Below are 21,501 nucleotides of genomic sequence, written 5' to 3'. Positions count from 1 at the left end.
CGCAACTGCTTTCTTTTTGGGCAACACGAATCCAAGACGCAAAATCAATAGATATTGACCTCGTTTGCGGCACAACCCTCTAGGTTATGGTAACTATTTAAAGCGTAAATATTAAACGAAAATAGCACATAATTAATGGGAATAAAGTCAGCCGCAATGCCTCGATTGCCGCACTTTTAGGGGTTGAAACGTGCTCTATAAATAGCTGCGTAAAATACAGGAGAAAAATAAACCACGCACGAAAATTAAAAAATTTCCCATTTAAAGGGGTAAAGGATTTTGGGGGTTGACCATCAAATGTCTAATTATGGGCCAGACATTTTAGAATTCTCACTCACTTTCGCTAGAAGTTCTTTTTTTTATATTTAACCAGCCAACGCGGCGTATACGCAATGTCAAATGGTGAGAGCCAGTGTCTACAGTGTATGTGTTGTGCATATGTGTGAGTGTGTGTTTGTGAGTGTGTGTGTGTGGCTGACAGGCTTGTGACTTGTGGACACTTTAGTTGGCATTTGCAACAACAAGAGGCGGGAAACTGAAACTGCAACCGAAACCGAAACTTAAACAATAACAACGTAGAGACCATTTTCGCCATTTGATTGTTTTAAATTTTGCATTAGGCTCTTGTCATACTGTTTGTTTATTTATTTGCCATTTGCCGCTCCCCATCTCTATTTTTGCCTTTTGCTTTTCGCTTTGTTTCTATTTCTGTTTGGCAGCCCCGCTAGTTTGTTTGTTTGTTTGTTTGTTTGCCAGGAGTGTGTTTGCCCTGCGTTGGCTGTGCATTAAATGCAATTGGAATTAGAATTTGGCTTTCGTTTGGTCGCCGAATGTCGCTCTTTTTTTGGGGGGTGGGGGGAAACATCTGCATTCCGCTCAAATTTTTCATACCCGCGGCGTTCGGCGGCGATTGGCAGTTTAATTGGCCATTTTGTAGAACAATTTGTAGCAGTAGTCGCTATTTGCCATCGGGTGCTGGCAATTTGTGGTTTGTTTTGCTTTGCCGCCTGTTATGGCCAGCTTTGGTTAAAAATTTAATGAAACTTTTCTGGGTCCTGCATTTTGTGTTGTTTTTGTCGATATCGTTGCTGTTGTTGTTATGAATCAAAATTTGGAAAGGCAATGAATTGGAAACATTACGGAATGAGATAACCACTGACCGTGCACAGAGAAAAATAAGTTTTTCACTATTATATATTAAATATATTTTGGTTGATTAGGAGTGGAGCATTTTGTAAACCAGAACTTAAATTTAATATTTCATAACTCCGTATTAATTCAGTATAGAACCTACTGATCAACTACTAACTCCATTCAATATTTTCAATATTTTTTGTTTATCAATATAAATCAATCCATCAAAGCAATCAATAATTTACCTTGTTTATCAGCTCAATATTTTTGCACATTTATATAGATCGCTAATATGATTAATTTTCCACTTAATCCCTTATATTTAAACATAGTTTTGTTCCAGTGCACGAAAGGCGGGTGAAAGTGAAAGCGAATTAAAAACTGGCAACTGGAATTGAATGAACAACGGATTCGGCCAAGGATTCATGGATCAGAGAGCCAGTCGAGCCGGATGATGATGATGATGATGATTTTGGGCCAAGGCTGCCAGGCTATTAGAGATCCACGAGCATATTTTAATTAAATGCCTCGGCATAAAAATACTTTACGCATTTACCTCGGGCCCGCACTCGCTGACAGAGATGGATAGATATCTTCTCCTGCATTCCTATACTTATATATGTATATATATATATATATATATATTTATGTAGATGCCTGTCTGCGGACTATCACATTAATGCAGCTTAATTACGTGACATAATTTAGAAGGCGATGACAAAACGGCGACAGGCAACGACAATTCGCCTTTGTTTACGGCCAGCAAGCGTTCCGTTTCGCTCCGTTCTTTGGCATTGTAACTTCTTTTTATAGCACTACCTGGTCCAAACATAGATGGCATCCCTCTAACCCACCCCCCTAGAGAGAAACCACCCATTTCCCAGCTCATGTCCTGAGTTATGAGCCGCGCTCTACCGCTCCCTCCTCACGCTTTTCCACTTTTCCATTTCCCACTCACTCGCTGGCAGTTATGCTAAGCTCTGCAAATGAACATCATAAATAAGGGTCCTGGCAAAAGGAGGGCTATGATGGGTGTAGGTTAGGCCAGGGCGAGGGTACCACCTACAGGATGGGTGGTGCCGGGTGGCAGCACCACCGAGACGCACGTGTCAAAGGGAGCCAAAAGACAATGTCGAGCAACACCAAAGAAAGTAAACTTTAACTCAAAATACATGACACAACACTCTCGCATGACGAGTGATCGAATATGTGGTACCCATTAATATAAAATGAAGTGTAGAAAACATTTAAGTTTGAGAAATATAGGTCAATATAGGTCATATATTATATGGTAAAAATCTAATTATTTTCACTCGATTACGATATTTTAATTAAGTTTTTGATTAGTTTTAAACAATTTCTTAACTGAAACCCCAAAATGCCTTATTCGTACCACGAGTTGTGACTAAAAGTTGGTTTCGAATTGCGCGCATGTTTAAATGTTGTTATGAATATGACAACCGAGGAGGAGGAAAAAATGGGAGGCGGTGGGCGTGGCGCTGCCAAATCAACCGCATGAGTCTCCAAGGAGGTGAAGTGCGAAATGCTCATGAGCAGTTTTTTGCCCATTTTTTTTGTTTTTGCCCGTGCTCTTCTCTCATTTTGTGAATTATTTTCGTAATATCCCCGAAGCCAGAAGAGCAAGACCAGAAATACCGCCTGTCGCTTGTAAGACAACTTCCGCTAATGCAAGCGCCCGCTTCCGTTTCCGCCTTCCCCTCACACCCTCACCACCCAACCCGTCCTCCCACTGAAAGCTCTTTAACGCTCGGGTTCTGGCTCCGGTTCCGTTTCGTTTCGTTCCGTTCCTTCCGCCCCCGAAGTTGCCCCACATTTTGTTGGGTTTTTGTTTCACTTTCGGCTCATTTCTTATTTCACAGCCATCGCCAATCCGCTGAATGTGTGTGTGTGTGTGTGTGCTTGTGTTTCTGTTTGTTTTGCTGCTTTTTAGAACCTATGAAAATGCAAATTGTGTTAAATGTTGATGTGTTTGTAATCAAAGCCCCGCTGCTCCTTCATTCACGAGGGCGGAAAAACAGGCCGGCGAAATATCAACAGCAATCCACTGACAAAAGACCGGCGACGGTGGCGTATACGCGATATGAGTGGTTTTGGTGTACAAAAAATAGCATTTCCAATTACCCGAGTTTATTGCCAGCGATATGAGTGGGTAGCGCCTTTTGGGGGATTTTATCCCGGCTCTAATCGGGCTGAAGCGGATTGCCTATTTTTGATTTCTTAAATTTCCAGCGCTGAAAAAATCGCTCTTATCATCACGGCTTTTTATTGATTTGTATTGCTATTATCGTATTTTTTTTTTTGGCGATTTTCAGACCTATTCCATAGATTTGAAATATATTTAATTATATTAGATAGATCTTCTTAACAATTTACAACCAATTAATGCAATTCTTTGGCTGGCATATCCTATTTCATCTACACCTTCTAGATCCTTCGACCTTGGCTATCAGAGGATTTATCACCCTGTGAACCTTTCGCTGTCCTCGAGATGTGTGAAGTCGTAATGCGCGTTCATTCACAATTTTAATATGCGCGATTTCGTTGATTATGTGCCATTGTCGGCATGCCGGGGAGTTTGAGGACCAAAAGGAGCACAAGGACCTTGATGATGGTGCCGCTGAAGGCTACGACAGAACGATGATGGGGGCGACGACAGGTGGCCAGGGTTGTCGGGGCAATCAAGTAAATTACGGAAATTTACAACTTGCCGGGGTCACATCTCTGGCACTTCCGCAACCACTTCGCATTCGCCTTTGCCGGCCTTATTTATTTATTTATTTTTTTTTTTTTTGTTTGTTTATTTGTTTGATTGCGTTTCGCAAATTGGCATCGCCTCAGTCATAAAATTTTATGCTAGTGCGTAGGCCATGCGGCAAAAGTGGGGGGTGTTTTGTTTTTGGTCAGGAGTGAGGGCATATGATGTATGGAGCATGGGTTCTGTGGCCAATAGAACCCCTTTCCACTTTAATGCCACAGCAAAGCCATAAAACTGATGTCCTATTAAATTATTGAGCATAAATTCAAACAACCAGCCACAACAAAACAAAATACAAAAAAACACAAAAAATGACGAAATAAGAGTGACGGGAACGGATAAAGCTGTAAGGCGAAATCGTTCGGCGAGTGAAAAAATCGAGTTGAACATATCAAATAAATAATAAATAAATGACAGTCGATAAAAAAATGGCATCGTTTGTAGTTGTTCCCCAGTCTCGCATCTCCCATCGTGCGAATGCGAATGCGTGCGTATGCGCGTGTGTGTGTGTGACAGGACATTGGACAGGACATCACAGGATCACAGGACACAGCCATAATAGAGCGATTCATTTGCAGATTTCTCCCCCACCCACCACATTTTATTTATTGTACATTCAAAAAACGAGCAAAAAAAAAAACAAGAATAAAAACATCAAGCATAAATAAAACACCACAAAGAATAATGAAACGAATCATTGAGGCAAATATTTGAATGACGTTCAAACAACACGGACTGCTGGCTGGGCGCGAGGCGGAATATTATAAAAATGTTATTGCTTTTCATTATGCTGAAAATGTCAAAAGTGTAAAATTTCGTCAGGCGACAAATATGGGCATGAAAAAATAAAGAAAACATGAAAAGAGTGCGTCGAACCCAAAAAGTGGCAAGTGTTCATCGAGATTGGTAGCTCCAGCCTTAATGAGTTCTGTTCTGGCCAGAAAAACACCAAATTGTCGCTTTGTGCACATCGTTACAATTTTTTTTTTTAAAAGACCCCATAATCGAAGTCTTCTCTGACAAATTGAGGCAAAATGCAGCCGAGCAGTCGCAGGACTTCCAGGACTCACAGACTCCTTTTCACCATTCCCCAAGCCGAAATAGATTCATTAATCAAAAAAAAAATACCCAAAGGAGCAAACTGGAATAAGCTGGCCAAAGAAAAAAAAATAAAAGAACGGAATGTAAGCCAGTCAAAGAAGCCGTATTTAAAAGGAGTAATAGAAGATCTGTGCCGCAAAAGTAAATCTATGAATATGCAAGAGCAAAAGGAGCTCATGTTTTTATTATAGGTGAGCCGCAGATAAAGGGGTTCTCTCTGTGCCAAAAGGATAATTCAAACAAAAGACCCAGCAGTAAAGTCCTCAAAAGGTTCTAAATAATTCAGAAGTAAGAATAGACTTAGCTTTGGCATTATAAAGTCGAAAAGTCCATAGCAGAATGTATATTGCATAAATATCTTCACAAAACCATAAATATTTGCTGAATTTGAGAAGCTTTGTCAATTCCAAACGAACCATCATTGCTGGCAATTTGGTCGATAGGTATGAATAAATACTGAAATGATCGCTGAAAGTGTGGATAACTATTAAACCAAACACGACTCGCCTGTCATTAAACATTTGTATAACAAAACGCCATTCATCAACCGGCATTACTCTCATTACGTTGGCAAAATATGTAAACAAATATGCCAGCTAACAAATGTTGGGCTAATAGAAAAATGTTGTCGCTAAGCGAAAGTTATTGACAAATGCGAATGCAACCCCACAGTTGACAAGCAGCAAAATTTGCAAAAATTCAGCAAATAAAATGGGGGGAAACAGGAAGAAATAAACGTGAGGGCAGAAAAGTAATTCACATTTGAAGGGGATAGGAAACATGTCGGATTTCAATAGAGAGAGCCAACGACAGTTGTAAAGGGATGCGGCAGGATCATCAGGACACAGGCAACTTTACAGGCAGCCACAAGTTGGCAACCCTGGCATAACCCTAAAACCGAAACCTTTAAAACCATTTAACGTAACTTTCAAAACCAGGCTTGCCAAATATGTGCGAGCGTGTCAGTGTTAGTACGTGTGAGATGGTGTGTGTATCTCAGTGTGTATGTGTGCGTCTGTGTGTGTGTGTGGGCAAAGTTTTTAAAGTGTCAAAAAGTTTGGGCAACGTCACCCGGCATCATCAACAGCGCCACTTTCAGTGGCCATCGAGAGATATTTTGGGGCAAAAAGGGTTTGCACAATTTTGCATGTCGCACTTTGCATTCTGGCCCCTGGTCATATATATACATACATTTATATACATATACATATATATATGTAGTACACCTGCCATCCTTTGTCTTTACACCCCTCTGGCCCAAAAGCTTGAACATTGCAGGACGCAAATAGTTGCGGCCATAACTTTTAAATAGATTTGAAATCTGTTTCGAATTTTCTACGCCCACCCTTCGTTTAGTGGTTTCATTTATTTTATTTCTTTGATATTAGAGGGTAGACAAGTTGACTCTATATACGCCCATACATACGTATGTAACATATATTGACAGCAGAAGGAAATGGCCAGAAAATATTTGAGCTCTTGGCAGGTGACTAGCCCCAAATCTGAACTCAATCCGTAAAATCCCAGCCACCAGCAAGCCTTCCATTTTTTTTTTTTGTTTTTCTTACTCCCCCCTGTTAGTGCAATTATTTCGAAAGCAATTTGCATTCTGCCTTCGAAAGCTGGGGAAAGTTCAACGTTCAACGGAAGCGAATAGCATGCACCGAAAAATGGGCTTTGTTTACACCGAAAATGGGGAAATGGGGATTTTCGGGCAATGATTTTGCAATAGGGCTAGATGGCTGACAAAAGGCCGTACTTTAGATATGGCCAAGAGTTTGATCGACGGAGGGCCGGATGGCCAAACTGGCTTAGATAAAGAAGCAACCAAACTGGGGCATCTTTGTAAAACCAGCCATGCAACTGAATGAGTTTAGTTAGCCAGTAAAATAAGTATTAAAAGACACATACAAATGTTTGTATTATAATTGGGCTAAAAAAAAAGGGTTTGTCTAGGTTCTGTATTTGAAACATAACTTGGCTTAAAATGGTTTCATAGCCACAAGAAAATAAATGATTTGTATATATCTGAGATTTCTTCTATAATCATAATTTGGCTAAATATTGATATACATAGCATTCCCGCCCTAAGTGGCTCATCGAATCCACTCCTCCATCCAAAGCCACTTCACTTGGCTACTGAGAGACAAAGGCCTAGGAAAATTGGCTAGCTTTCTCGGCTATCCAGCCTCTTTTAGCCGGCCACCGTGTGGAAAAGTGCGTGAAAAGCGCCATAATTTATGCAGCAACTACAACAATAAATCCATTTTGATATGGCCCAGCAAATGGCATGTTAAATGAACTGAAAACGGGACTTCGGCGTGGCAAGAGGGAATAAGTCAAGTTGGCGGGATGGATTCGGTTTGGTTGCGATGGCATGGCAAGAAAGATGCCCAGACGGCCGGAAGTGAACGCAGTGCAGCGCTTCCGGTCGGCCACTGCCCCTTGTGGACTTCTGGCCGAGGACTCCTCTGCTCCTGATCCTGTGGCTTTTTCGGCTTCATTCTGGGAATGACAGGAGCCAACACAACAGCAGGAACAACAGTCCAAACCGCAAAGCCTTAGGCATCCCCTTACCTCGACATCCTTTCGTCGACCGCAGAGGGGCGGCAACCGGAGCGTGGGCGTGGTCGCCTTGAGTAAGCAAACCAGCCCAAAAATGTTTCCTTTGCAAAAAAAACAAAATTTCCAGCCCCCAAAAGGTGTGACAGCCTTAAATGTCGAAAAAGCAAGGTATTAGAAGGATAAAAACGAAACTGCCAAAAAAAAACAGCTAGGACATGGAAATTTAAGATCAGTAGGACCAAAAATGACTATATTTTTGTATATATTATTGTTTCGTCAAACCCAAAAAAATACCCCGTCCAAAGAATGATATGAACTTATCATTATTTGCAACACACATTTGTTTGCAGTGCATGCATGGCATCTGAACAGTTTTGCAGCTTAGCGGCATGTTAAAAAATTAACTAACTCGGCCGTGTTTGTTTGCGTTTGTTTGTGCGACGCTCTTTTTTTTCGCCACCGCACCACTGCACCATGTGCACCACCCAGCAGCCCCACCCCTTTAACCACCGCCCATGGAACCACTGGTTTTGGCGGCACCGCCAATTAGCACACATGGGGCCAAGAGGCTTTGGCTTTGGCTTCAGTTTCGGTTTCGGTTTTCGCTTGTTTTCCTCATATGGCGAATTAAATTTGCATGGCCACAGAAATATTTCAATATAAAGCGGCCAGGTGGGTCGGCAGGTTAACATGGTATGGGGTGAAGGGTGGTTCAATGGGTTAAGGGGTTAGTGGCGGGGTAAGCTGCACGTTGCCGGCAATGAAATGTTGTTTATATACACTTTTTTAATCTTCTCCCCCCCTGCCCAGCCACCCCAGTAGTGCCCATTCCATTAGCTTTGCCCCTTTTTGGTTTGTGCTCCGTCAGCGGACAAGGCAAAAAACATTTCCGCTGGCGCAGCACACTCGAATGCACTGCCAGAAATCGTTATGGCACACTAAATATTCTCACTTGCAATGTTGTGCATAAAAATAGTTTGTATAACAAAAAAAACAATCAAAAGGTTAATAATTAATATCTTTATATATCGCACATACATTTGTATAAGGGATTTCTCTCAGTGCACCGCCGCTCACATACACACACTCACACGCACAGAGTCGGACACCGCTTAACCCTCATCAGGCTTTACACCTTTCGGCGCAGTTGGAAAATTCAAATTTACTAAATTTTTTATTTTCATTTTCCTTGTTGTTTTTTGCTATTTTCAAAGCCGGCGTCGGAGGAGCGGAGCTGAGTGGGCTCCGGTTTAGACCCAAAAATGTCAGAGGCTTACACGCTTCTATGCAGTTAGCTTGTTTAAGTTCGGAGTGGTCTGTCAGGGGGGGCGGAGTGGAATAGGGGAGAAGGGACGCACCGTTTGTATGAGAAGCTTATAATCAACATAACGGGCATAACAATGGCCATTAAAGTGCTGCGGGGGCGGGAAAAGTCATGAGGGGGGTGGTGGTGGTGCTACCATCAGGGGGGAAGGGGGAGGGGTGTGTGGCATAAAACCACTGGGGCAGGTCGAGTCGAGCAGCTGACGACCACCAACGGCAACTCATTTTTTATGGCCAACAGTCGGTGGGAAAATTGGGCGGGGAGACAGGCGGCATAAATCTGTGCACAATGCGTCTGGCATTTGCTTGATGGTCGCCTCTGTTTCACTCTCTATATCCTTACAGTGAAAGAAAAGGACTCCATGAAGTGAAGCGAAAACATTTTGATTCCTCATGGTCAAAGAGAGACCAGATCCAAGTAAAGTTAAACATAATAATCAAAGTCATGTTAATGATGAATAATTTTCACTATACTGTACATATTTTTCCCACACAACTCAAATTTCTCGCTGTGCATCTTTATCCGTGCTTGTATCTATACATCTGCAACTGTGTGAGTTAGTAATGGGCAAGTGTGTGTGTGTATAACTTGACCACAATAAAATTTATTTGTATTATTTTGCCGGCGTCGACATCGTTTGTATTGTCGCTCAAGTGCGAAAGCAACAACATGAAACTAGAACAAAAAACAAATAAAAATAAAAATAATAATAAACCCGAAATAAAAATTAAAAGAAACGACAAGACAAAGCAGCAAGGGCACACAGACACATTTTCAGCAGTTTTTTTTCCTTTCGTTTGTATTTTTTTTTTTTTTTTTTTTTTTGGCAGAACCAAGACAAAACGAAACGATTTTCAAATGCACTTCAAAGGAAAAAAGTGTCTGTGACCCGCTTTAAAATGTCATCAACTAATGAGCAGAAAAGCCAAATGCTGGAGCAGGTTCATTTTGGCCATGTGTCCCGGTGTCATTTGAGTTAATTAAATTCCAGACACAATCCTGGGAAAACGAACGTAATAGGATTGGCTATTGTATGTTGTATGTTCTACTCTTTTCTTGGAAAAGCACATGAGTTGGGTGCATTGGGATTGTCAAACTTATCATCTCCAATTTTCATTGACACCTTATTTTCAAGGCCATTTTGGGATACATTAAATAAATCCCAATATTAAATGACTTGACAATTTTTTTCACAGATTAAACAAAATAAAAGAAATATTACGTATACGTCCTGTTGCACCGCTTTTTTTTAACTACCCAGTTATGTTGCTAGCTAAATACTTGAATCATACACTTATTAAATTGAAATAATTCGAGCTACATTTTATGGCACTTCAAACCTTTTCCCAAGACTTTCTGGGGAGTGATCCAGAAAATATATCTCGGCACGAATGCAGCTGCCGTCTGTAAGACAATAGCTCCCATTTCTCCTCATGGCCATATCCCTTGGCTTATTATACAAGGAGCCAACAAACCGTAACTCAGACACCGCTGAGACTGAGGTTGCAGCTCCTGCTCCTGCTCCATCGCCATCTCCATCTCCAGTTCCATTCCCATTTCTTGATTCCCTTTTGCCCGCCGGGTTTACTTTGCACGCAACATTTTTCACAGCGAGCGCTATTTTCGGTGTATGGGTGTGTGTGAGTAATGCCATCCTCTTTCGCCCAGCGAAAGGATACCCATTCCCATACCCATGTCCATGCCCATGCGAATGGCAACTTCTCATGTCCAGCGAGCTGGCATTCGCAGGACATGAGGAGTTGGTATTTGGTCAATGCGTCAGTTTTACGGCTCGTAATGCTTGTAATTGATTGTTAATGCCGCACTTAACCCAGACTCCAGCTGAGTTGGCCAAAAGGACAATCGTCCTGTGGCCCCGGCCATGTGCCCCATGTTCCCCCATCTTCACTCCATCTACTTTTCCCACTGAGCCGTGTGCGTGGCTTGGCTTATTTATTATTTAAGGGCTGGATTGCGTGTGCAATTGTTGAAATTCCTTTTTAAAAATAACGCACAGAAATCAGTTAAGAGTAACCAAATGAGGGGCAATAAGCAGAGCTGAGCGGTGCAAAAGAAGCGCCAACAAATAAACAGGGCCAAGGATCGTTGGTTGGGCTTATCGGCCGGCTCAGGACCAGAAAAAGAAACAAAAATTGGAATGAAAACCAGAATCTGAGCTGCAGCTTCGACAACGACATGCGTATTTTATCTAAATGCACTGAGATAAACCATCGATGAGTTTGTCATCTTTAATATTACGATAAGAACATTTTATATTTGTGAGTGCTATCCAAAAGTGCGAACAATTACCAAATATTATATTATTTGTATTTTTGCATTCATATCGAATGAAAACTCCTTTTCTCACTGCACCCGGACCAGGGCTCTTGTGGTGTTCTCCATGTGGCAGAAACAAACGGAAACGTTAATGCCGGCAATATAATAAAGGATAATGCAGCAGGAATTGCAACCCCGCGCCGGGATTCCTTGCTGCACTAAACAGCCCGGCACAACTGAAATGACAATAAACAAAAATGCAGCAGCCACAACTGTTGAACTGGGCGAAAACAGAAACACGAAGCGAAGAGTTGGACAAACTGAAAGCTGGAAAACTGAAAAACTCTGAAAGCCGGTGTAAGATGGTGAAATGGAAAGATGGACGCGGAGCTGGAATGGCCGAGAATGGCAATTTGGTATGGCTGAAATGCTGAAATGCTGTTTTCGTTGCTTGGCCTTTTCATTTCTTCCTTTTTGCTTGCGCTTTTCGTTTATTGAATTCGCAGCATGGCAACAATGGCAACAATTTCTGTTGCATACTTTTCAGAGCCACTCTGTGAGCTACCACCCACCACCCACCGAAATCGCCCACTTCAGGAAATCCTGGGGCCAGCGAATTATAACAACAATGTGGTGAACAGCGGGCAACAGATTAGCCCCGGCAACAAATCATTATAAACTATGCAAGACAGCAAATAGATTACTGCGAACTATTAAAATATCATCGATGTGCATGCCATTTACAATGCATGCGGATTCCGGTGAAAATCGGCCAAGGTTCAAGGATTTTCCATTATTCGGATTTATTTTGCAATGTAATGAAATCCATTGATTGGGCACTTCAAACTGAATACGAAACGGGCAATAATTTTGCACTAGAAATAGGCTTAATAGCTTGCGAGACTCAATGGAAACTTGACTCCTGTTTTGTATTTCAATTAAATTACACCTTTTAATAATAAATCACTTACTCGTGAAGTATTTTCTCAAAATCCTTATAAAGATTTTCAGTTGCATAAAAGCGAAATACCTTTCTCCACCAAGTGGCGATATCAGTGAACCGAAAGAACCAAAAAACATTGCATGCGATGAGATTACAAGCCACCAGGATGCCTAATCCCTTTAAATGACATTTCACCATTCAATCCGTGTTCCAATGCGGATCTGAAACAACAATGTCCTGGCAGCATTTAGTCGCCTTGTTTTGTTGTTCCTGATTCCTGGTTCGTGATTCCTGAATCCTGTAACCTGCAAACCGAATGCTGAATCCAGATGACTGGACCATTACGGCCCGGAATGGAAAGATAACCGATTTGCTTTCGTTGCTCTGGTCGCAGGAAAAACAATTACGGCAAATCAGATGACGATGACAATGGCCGGGGTCTAAAAATACAACCACGGCAACGAGATAACAACGGAGCAGCTCGATTTCGTTGTATCCCGTATCTGTGAGATAGATGTGTTTTAAAGTAAGTAACTAGGCGAGCTTCCTTGGCCAGTCGGCCATCCAGCTATCCGCCCATCGGCCCACAATCAAAATCACCCAAACACTCAAAACACCCCACCCAAAACAACAACAACAGCAACTGGAATTCCTGGGCACAAAAAAAAAGTGGGCGAGCCAGTACCAACGCTATCAAAGTCGTTGAAATGAAAATGAAGATGAAATAAAATGGAAAGCACAAACAGAGAAAAAACTAAAATTTTCTATGCTGTAAACGAAATTGAAAATGAACAAGCGGAGCGAACACGGACATGGACATGGGAAGCGGACACCGACACAGAGACACCAGCACCAGCACCAGCACGGACAAGGACACGGACACGGACACGGACACGGATACGGACATGACCGGCACCCGGACGGAGACCCCGGACCCGAACCCGGACCTCCACCTGCACTGAGCGAAATGTAAACAGTCTTAAATGGATCAGGGTGGCAGAGCGATCAAAAGTAAACAAAAGGAACCACACCAATTAATACACAAACGAATTTCCTCTAATTGCCGGATTTCCAACAAGAAGCATCCGCTTTTTGATGGCTATACGGCCGGAAAGTACACATCCATGCACTTATATCTTGTGAAAGATATATTGACTGCACTTTAAGCGTCGATTGCTTTTGGAATATATTAAGAAATCACTAAAGTCACAAATGACTGAAGGGTTATTAAATGTAAGTATATCCGAGAATTAAATCCGGTTTTGGATAACTAAGATAACTAAGTCAACATTTATGAAATGCTACAAATTACGGACTACAACTGTGTCTTAGAGAATTAAACATACTTTCTTATACTTTACTAATTAATTTGAAATCCAAAGAGACTTTTTTTCAGTGTGGATATGGTTTGCGAACCCAACATGGAATGTATGGGATTGTGTGCACTTCGAAGCGTTGGAGGCGTTGGCAAACAGCGCTGAGTGCCAGGATGTAAGAGTCAATGTGTGTGGGTGTGTGTTTGTGTGCAGATTGGAAATGTGTGTGTGTGTGCGTGTGTGTGCTGCTGTACTTGTGTGTGGTGGAAGGTGACTCAATGGTTTGTGTTTTTTCCGCTCTTCCTTTCTTGTCTTGGAAACTGTGCTCCTCGTCTTGTAATGAGCCGGCGAATGGAAAATGGAGAACGCTGATGAGCTGCGTCTTAACTAACCAAAATTGGGTGGCGAGGCGGGCATGAACAGGTGGGCGTTGAGCTGGGGGCGGGGCAGAAAGGGGAAAAGTGGAAAAGGGGAAAAACCGACAGTCCTCACTAGGAATCGCTTAAAAGCAAATTGCGCTGAAAAGCAATCAGCGCATAAGTGCAATACAAATACAAACAAGTTTATTGCTTTTCCCGTTGTCCTCGCGGTCTTTCCGGTCAGGATGCCTTCTAAATGGATGCGGGGGCGGGCTTAGAATCGGGGCGTGGCATGCCAGAGGGATTGCATAACGAAATGAGATGCCTGAATGGGAGCAGCAGTATGTCCAAAGTGTCCGAGTGCCGCACTATTTACTGGCATGATATATGTCGGTTATTGGATCCGATGTGCAGCATCTTCAGTTCCGAAGATTTAGCGTGGCAAATTCAAATTTAATGCGGCTAGGTAGCTAGCTAGCTGGTTAGAAGGCAAATTTATGGATTCCACTTGACTAAAAGCCAGAGAGATGGCCAATGGATAAGTTCCCCTGTAGTGTCAAAAAATGGGCAAGCATATTGATAGATGATACCATACAGCTGGAAGGCGGAATGGATAAAGTGCATGGAGCATAAACCCAATCACGCAGGCATTCATTTAAGCAAATAAATTAGCCTTTAATCTGCTTGAATTATTTAAATAAGCTCTACAAATGTTAAATATATACTATTTTTGAGGTGTTTCAAACTATACCATCTTATTTTCATAAAATTTAATTTATTCATTCAATTTATTATATTGATCAAATGGGCTTACAAAAAGATCTAAGACTCGCTAAAAACATACTTAATGCTAAAAAATTCCATTATTATGTTGTATAATTTCTATAATTATCTCTTTAACATTGCTCTGCTGCTTGCGACAAATTACGCGGCTCAAATGCATTTGTAATGACCAATTATCCCTGCCGAAGCGACCTCAAATCCGGCTGTGGCATGTATATCCTTATCCGTATCCCTAATCCACCCCACACAACCCAAAACCGAAACAAAGAGACCATCATAATCTGGGGCAATCAAATCGTGGATTGCAACGCATAACATAACACATTACGGCGAATGACGACATGTCGAAATAAGGCGGGAGAAACCAGAACAGAAACCAGAACAGAAACAGAACCAGAAACATTAAGTCCTCATCTTCATCACTCGAAGGACTCCAACGGCTGGCTCCTTGTTGTATGGCTGTCCAAAAACAAACTGTCGACACCTGCCATGAGTGATCACCGCTCCCGGCTCGCATTACAATGCAAATAAGTCGGCGAGTTCGGGAGGTCGGAAGTGCGGGTTATTGCCCATATGGCCGCCGGAGTTGGCAACTCGTAACCCACTCGACGGTACGGAATACACACGGCAAACACATTTAGCCCGTAATGGACTCTTTTTTTATGGCATTTATAAGCGCGCCAAACAACGTTTCCCTGGGAGACAGACAGACAGACAGACAGACGGGCAGAAAGTTTTAAAGGTAAAGCTATATATATATATATGTATGTACCTACTTGTATTACCAAGTGGCTCGGCTGGAAATAAAATAGCGAAATAAATTAAACTAGCATCGAGGGGCCAGGGAACTATGGAAAATGCGTTCAGCTTTCTGAAATATTTAAGAGCACATTTCAACCGATAGGGAAAACACACTTTCGCTGAATATTTCAGTGCGAAGTTCATTGTAGATTTTTCGGATTTTAAAGCGCTTTCTATTGCCATTTCTCGTTCATTGAATATTTGATCAGCGAATTGCTTTGCTTCATTTAGTAGTTTAAACGATAATTCAAAATCAATTCCCTAAATCTCAATAACCATAATTCCTTTGCAGTGCATGTAACTTCTCGGCTTGAAGATCGAACTTTAAGAGTTAAAATGTGCAATTTCGAAACCCTTATCCATTAAAAATTCTGTTTACTATTCCATTGCTAGGAGTTGGCACACTCCGCATTCTATTGCTCTCTACGGCACTGAGGATTTCCTGTTTACGCCCACACAGTAAAAAATATATTTCAATACAATTTAGCAATAATATACACAAAATGTGGCAAGCGAATAGAATTGCCACTTATTTTTAATTGATTTTTCGCAAGTTGTCTCAAGTAATATTATATATAAACTAAACTTTTGTTTCAGAAACATAATTTGGAAATTAGTTATATCCCACTATTAAACTTAGCTGAGATAGAAATCTTGCTGAAATCAATCTAATTTTCGCCCTGTGCACATTTTCGTGGCGTATCCAATAAAATGTGCGAAAAAGTTGATGCGCGGCTCGCGATTGCCATTTATTTTTATTGCCGCACTTACCTGCTACTTAGCGCCTGCCGCCTTCTTTTCGAGAGCACGTGGGCGTGGCCGCTCACTACGCGCGACACAGAAAACTTTTGAGTTTGAGTTTGAGTTTTGACTTTTGCTGGGTGCGTGGTGCCTGCTTTCTGTATAAATATATATATGTACAATATATATATATATATATTTACTCCGAGTGTGCGTGTGTGTGGGTGTGCGACTGGCACTTTAATCAGCAATGCCAGCTGCTTCTTTGCCGATTTCCAGCTTTTCCTGCGAGTGAAAAGTGGGCAGGTGTTGCTGCCGCTGCTTGGCCAGAAACCAGGAAAAGGAAAATGTGAATGCGAATGCGAAAGGAAATTCGCACATAACACTTCCCAAAGGCCATAAAGTCGCGCATATTTATAAGCCTCGCCTGTCTCTCTCGATTTCCATCTAGGCGCTGCTTTATGCCACCTTTTTATGACCCAGCCAGTACATGCATACATATATATTTGTATATATCTATACATATATATGCATGTATCATCCGAACTCACATGGATTGTATTGAGCCCCAAACCATTTGCACTTCATGCGAAAAGCCCACACTTCAATTGACATCTTGCAACCTTCGAATAGCCAAAAAGATCTTTTTTCGGATCCGTCAGCTGCGTCACATTTGTTTCGCACTTGCCGTTTTATTGCGCAAAATTGAACGCGTACTTTATTGCCGGCTGGATTTTTTTTTTTTTTTTTTTTGCATAAACACAATTTATGCATATACAATATACATGACTTGGAATACAACAAAAAAAAAAAAAACAGGCTCGAAAAGACGTGACACAAAAAAAAAAAAAGCAAAGGGAAATGAGCATGTAGAAGCGGGAAACCGGGAGCAAAAGTTTTTAATTTGCTTAGACGCGACCAAAAGTCTGCTGCATAGCAGCTTTACTCCTGGGAAAATCGAGCTATATAGCTTTGGCCATAGCCTTCGCAGCTTTAACCAGATTAAATTATCGCATTTTTCTTTGTATACATAGATATACACACATATATATTTTTATTTTGGCCCGCTGCTGTTGCTCCTGCCTCGCTGATTCGATTTTTGCTACCCAAAATGAAGAAAAGCAGCAAAAAAAAAATATGTGTCGGCATAAAAAAATGAAAGCAAATCCGTAGGCAGGCGAGAAAAGTTCGAATAAATTGAGTGAAAGTTCGCAATTCGCCTTAAACATTTTTGCCTGCTTCGCTGGCGACGGCACATGGAAGCAACTTGAAATTTTCTGCTCGCAGGTGTGCACTTGTTTTCGTCCTTTTCTTTTCAGGATCTGAAAATTTCGTGATACAAGTTTTGCACACTGGCAGCTCAAAAAAAAAAAATGGAAAATGTAATGTATGGCAGCATATTTATTAGTACAAGTTGGAGATCGCAGATCAAACTTTTCGCCACTGCTGGCGTTCTCTTTAAATTTTTAATTTTTGTTGCACTTCTGAGGGACTTGAGAAGTTTTCGGAACTTTGCAGCCCAATATTTAGGCATATTTATGGAGCAAGAATTACGCACAAACAAGTCACATTCTCCAGTAATTACAATTCACAGGATAATAAGCAGTTAAGAGATTTTATGTGTTAGGTTGCGCGTAAAACACTTAAATAATTTCCTTTTATAAAACTACGATGTTCGGGTTTGCCAGCGGCATTTGAACATATGAAAGTGGTATTGTTAACAGTGATATTCTTATAATAATTAACATCCTGTTCAGCCAGCGGGCTTTAAAATTAACGAAATTCCTCTATTTCAAAAGTTAAGTTAGGATTTTTAGTATTTTTTTTTTTTTTGGCGCTTTTTGAAGCGAATTTCCGTTTCAATTGGGTTAGACTGTGCAGCAACAGCCTCGGGACTTTAAAAGGCTCATCCGCACACAGAAACACACAAGCACAACAATACCAACGCACACCACCCGCACACGCACACACACACACACACACAGGACACTTACGGCTTGAGTTATTGGGGCAGGCCCAAAAGTATGCTAAGCTTTTCGCTTTCGCTCTGCAGCTGCTGCCAACTGCAAACTGCAATCAACTGGATTTCACTTTTTCGCCCGCCGTCGTCTCACTTTTCATTGTTTACGTTTCACTTGTACGTCTCTCGCCTTCTTTGTTTTCGTGTTTTTCTTGTCAATTGAGGAAAACCCCAAAAAGAGAAACAACAACAATGCAATATAGATGGCACACTCTCACACACTCAACCGAAAAAAACAACAAACAACAGATGCAATTGGCGGCGGCACGCGTTTCCCGACGCGACGCGACGCGTTTTGAATTTCCCGGGGGTTAACGGGGGTTAATGTGTTGGGCGGCGCGGTGTGGGGGCAACGTTCCGTGTGTGGCGGGCGGGGGCGCGGAACGTGGGACGTTGGGCGGTTTAGGACGAGCCAGCCACAATTGCAATTTGATGATCGCGATCGCGACCGTTTCACCGCCTGCCTTTCCTGCAGCGTTTGAATTCCTCGAGATTTACAGTTTCGATGTCGGAGGGAATTCAGTTGTCGAGCATTCGCATTCGCATTCGGATTCGAGTTCGAGTTGTATGGCAGGCAAGACGATCCGAAACGAGACGAAACGAATCGAATCGAGTCGAGTCAAATGCAGTGAATATCCGCCTTCAATCGCGTAGCACAAACCGTTGTGTTCGATAACCTAAACGAAACTGAATCGCCGAACACTCGAGGCTCAAAACTCGGCCAAAGCTTCGTGTCGCCCTCGTGTCGTTTCGTAGGTGTCTCGGCCAACGAGTTCCACTGACACACACACACGCGCGCACACCTTTGGCAAAGCTGTACGTTCGGCGTCGCTGCTCCACATCCGCATCCCGCTCCACTCAACCGAAATCCACTTCGTGCGGAGGTTTAGGGCGATGCGCGCGCGCAAAGTGGCACTTGTGGAACGCGAGTGTGGACTGCATTCGCATGGGAGATGAGCAAAGGTTCGATAAATGCCGGGCCAGGGGTCGCCAGGGGTTAAACCACCCCAAAATGAATAAACAACACGTGTAATGTGGTTTTGCACTCGAAATTAACAAAGAAGAAAACATTTGGACAAGGCGGTTCTTTGAAAACAAACACACCCACTGCATTAATGAAAACTTTGTGCTTACATACATATATATATATGTGTAAATATATACATGCATTTGTATACAATAAACAGCTAAACTAATTCTTATCTATCATGAGCGTATTAGCTTCCGTTATTTCTCATTCTCAAAAAGTATCAGGCAGCGAAAATTCAGGTGTGTATCCAAGGTAATTCATTCACAAACTGTTAGTTTTGCATGTTTCCTCTGGTTCGCCACTGATTTTGCTGATAACGATCTCTGGAATTGCTCTCTCTCTCTCTTCTTTCAATTGCATATCATTGCTTATTCAACGTACATACATATGTATGTAAGTTTTTATGCGTATTTATAGTTTGTGTTCGGTGTGCTTAGTATGTTTGTACATATGTATGTATGTATGTGGTACTCATTTATTGAATATTCACTTAAATATAATGATAAATGAACTATTTTAACTTACGATGTCAAATTTTAGTTGTTATTTTGATATGGGAAAGTATTTAAAGAATTAAAACAATTTCTCATATTTATTTTCTATAATTTCAGATTTACAAATTGTTAGGTTCGCCCACTTGTTATCGAAGGGGCGGGGCATCGCTGGCGGTGTCCTGTGTGGACTCCATTGGACTCCCTCAGCTCGTGTGGCGCCACCGAACGACAGTCGCGGCCGAGAGGCAGGCAGTGCTGCAACTGCAGCGGGCGGCACGAAGAGTCCTGCGTGTCGTCGGCAGACGCACGATGTGGCGCAGACACAGGACGCAGGACACGAGACGACGGACTGCTGACTGCTAACTGCTGCTCATGTTGCATGTTGCATGCTGCAAGTCCGCCTGCCGCTCCTACTGCTGGTTTTGCTGGTGATGATGGTGGCGATGCTGATGCCAGCGGACAAGTTCAAGGGAATTCCGCTCGCGCGACAAATAAATTACACACGCACCGCCAGCGAGTGCATGCAAATTAAGATGGCAGCCGCAGATCCTGCTTCCTGCACTCAGTCCCTCAACTTCAGCTTTCAACTGCGCGCCATCTCGAGATACTCGGCAGTCATTTGAACTCGGTCAGTGTGTCGTTACCCCGCCTGCGGATCCAATTGTGCCACCAACTTCCTTCCTTCCTCCGAGGGAAAAACCGAATGAGCTATGATTATTACATATCAGCTGCATTTTCACAATACATGTACAATATATTCACGAATTTCCATCGTTTTTGATTCGATTATTAGCTCATTAAAATAAAATTATAATGACTGAATGGCTAAACAGCCTAATTAACATTAAATTTGATGGCAAATTATTGATAACGTATTCTATACATGTATTACAGAAACATTCAAAAGCGCAGTTTTCAAAATTATTATTATTTCTTGATTGAATTACTATCATAGAAGTGCTTCCTTCTAAGCACAAATAATTCTTCAATAAATTGAAATTTTAAGTGTATGCAATATGTTTTCTCCTTGATTGATTACATATTCATGGGTTCGTTTTTTTTCAGTGCATCCCGCTTTCAGGTTGTTTTCCCTGCGCGTTGCACTTTGCTGACTTTGCATTACTTTTGCACTGACTTGCCACTCGGATTCGAATTTCTTGGCTGGTGCGGCGGGGAAATCTCTTATGGCTGCTCACTTGAACGGTTTTCGCCGTTGTTGTTGTTGCTGTTGATGGTTTTCCCCTGATTTTTGCCATGTTTTTGCTGCTTTTGGCAGCAAGAGTCCTAAGCCCTTTGCACTCACTTCGCTCGGTTTGCGCATCGTCGAGCAGCATCAAGTTGATTTTCGACCAAAACCCACCCACCCATCCACCCACTCACTCAGTCGAAAGTTGTCATTAAAAAATTGCACTCAGCGAGCCAAAAAGCGTTGCTGCAACTCTGTTGCATGCAGGTGGGCAAAAGTTGCGGGCTGGTTGGGCGTGGCGCGGCAAGGCAGGGGGAATTTGCTGCGGCATGCGGCACAAAAAGTGCAGTGGCAACATCAAGGCTACCTTGGAGGAAACTTTCTGCATTTATGCGAAACGCCGCAGCAGCAGCATCAGGAGCAGCAGCATCTGCAATGAATTCATCCTTCCATCCTTTGCCACCTTGCCACAAAAGTCCTCTGTCTTGAGGGGTTTAAGATATGGCCAGGACGTTGCACACACACCCCCGCGAAACTGACAGTCTATGAGCCATTAAGGTCTCATTTAAATCAAGAGCAGTCTGCTAAGCGTTCGCCATGAAGTGTATTATATAGACTACCACGCATTTCTCCTTGCCTCTTGAAAGTACA

At 42.2% G+C, this 21,501-nt stretch overlaps 1 protein-coding gene across 3 annotated transcripts in view; it reads right to left on the bottom strand.

Annotated features, from left to right (window-relative positions):
* The window catches only part of LOC117147010 (zwei Ig domain protein zig-8), a 133,495-nt gene extending 114,720 nt beyond the window's left edge, over positions 1 to 18,775 (bottom strand). For 2 of the 3 annotated variants that reach the window (XM_033313693.1, XM_033313695.1), the window contains exons 1-2: positions 18,115 to 18,775; positions 16,151 to 16,278 (exon numbers count right to left, since the gene is read on the bottom strand). The gene's annotated coding sequence lies outside the window, so the exon portion shown is untranslated. The remainder of the gene's footprint in view (positions 1 to 16,150; positions 16,279 to 18,114) is intronic. The other variant, XM_033313694.1, reaches the window with a different exon arrangement.
* Between the last annotated feature and the right edge of the window lie 2,726 nt (positions 18,776 to 21,501).

The sequence above is a fragment of the Drosophila mauritiana genome, chromosome X, assembly GCF_004382145.1.
Source record: "Drosophila mauritiana strain mau12 chromosome X, ASM438214v1, whole genome shotgun sequence".
In the NCBI taxonomy this organism is placed as follows: Eukaryota; Metazoa; Arthropoda; class Insecta; order Diptera; family Drosophilidae; genus Drosophila; species Drosophila mauritiana.
Note: the sequence above shows the minus strand (reverse complement) of the source record. Positions and strands in the feature narration are given on the sequence as shown.